This window comes from Papio anubis, chromosome 5 (genome assembly GCF_008728515.1).
Source record: "Papio anubis isolate 15944 chromosome 5, Panubis1.0, whole genome shotgun sequence".
Taxonomy (NCBI): Eukaryota; Metazoa; Chordata; class Mammalia; order Primates; family Cercopithecidae; genus Papio; species Papio anubis.
Genome location: NC_044980.1, coordinates 42,622,347 through 42,623,829, shown reverse-complemented (window position 1 = coordinate 42,623,829; position 1,483 = coordinate 42,622,347). Strand labels below are relative to the sequence as shown.

The 1,483-nt window shown below is 45.8% G+C and overlaps 1 pseudogene; it reads left to right on the top strand.

Annotated features, from left to right (window-relative positions):
* Positions 1 to 215: 215 nt before the first annotated feature.
* LOC101005494 lies at positions 216 to 1,477 on the top strand (annotated as a pseudogene).
* The last annotated feature ends 6 nt before the right edge of the window (positions 1,478 to 1,483 follow it).

Here is a 1,483-nt window from a genome sequence, read left to right as displayed (position 1 = left end):
CTAAGTTAAAATAAATACGAAAGTTGCACAGTAGAGATAGTGGCTTCACGGTTCGGTCCTTGGACCTGGCAGCCGCCACTGGTGCTGAGCTGCTAGGAACCCTGTGTCGGTGAGCTCCTTGGAGCTTGAACCCATTGTCACTTCTGCGACTCACTGGCAAAAAAAATAAATAAATAAAAAATAAAAAATAAGTTTGAAGCAGATCACCCAGGAAAGCTCTTCTTTAGTGGTCTTAATACGGAAACAAATGAGAAAGCTCTTGAAGCAGTATTTGGCAAATATGGACGAATAGTGGAAGTACTCTTGATGAAAGACCCGGAAACCAACAAATCAGGAGGATTTGCTTTTGTCACCTTTGAAGCCCAGCAGATGCTAAGGATGCAGCCAGAGACATGAATGGAAAGTCATTAGATGGAAAAGCCATCAAGGTGGAACAAGTCACCAAACCATCATTTGAAAGTGGTAGACGTGGACCGCCTCCACCTCCAAGAAGTAGAGGCCCTCCAAGAGGTCTTAGAGGTGGAAGACGAGGAAGTGGAGGAACCAGGGGACCTCCCTCACGGGCAGGACACATGGATGACAATGAATATTAGATGAATTTTAACATGAGTTCTTCTAGGGGACCACTCCCAGTAAAAACAGGACCACCACCAAAAAATGGGGGTCCTCCTCCCAAGAGATCTGCACTTTTAAGACCAGTTAGCAGTAACAGTGGAAAGGGAGGAAGAGCTCCTGTATCACGTGGAAGAGACAGTTAGGGAGGTCCACTTGGAAGGGAACCATTGCCCTCTAGTAGAGATGTTTATTTGTCCCCAAGAGATGATGGGTATTCTACTAAAGACAGCTATTCAAGCAGAGATTACCCAAGTTCTCGTGATACTAGAGATTATGCACCACCACCACGAGATTATACTTACCGTGATTAGGGTCATTCCAGTTCACGTGATGACTATCTATCAAGAGGCTATAGCCATAGAGATGGATATGGTCGTGATCGTGACTATTCAGATCATCCAAGTGGAGTTTCCTACAGAGATGCATATGAGAGTTATAGTAACTCATGTAGTGCTCTACCTACACGAGGGCCCCCGCCATCTTACGGTGGAAGCAGTCCCTATGATGATTACAGCAGCTCACGGGATGGATATGGTGGAAGTTGAGACAGTCACTCAAGCAGCCGAAGTGATCTCTACTCAACTGGTCGTGTTCGGGTTGGCAGACAAGAAAGCGGGCTTCACTCTTCTATGGAAAGGGGATACCCTCCTCCACGTGATTCCTACAGCAGTTCAAGCCGCGGAGCACCAAGAGATGGTGGCCGTGGAGGAGGCTGATCTGATAGAGGGGGAGGCAGAAGCAGACACTAGAAACAGACAAAACGTTGGACCAAAATCCCAGTTCAAAGAAACAAAAACTGGAAACTATTCTGTCATAACTACGCAAGGACTACTAAAAGGAAAAATTGTGTTACATTTTTTTAAATTCC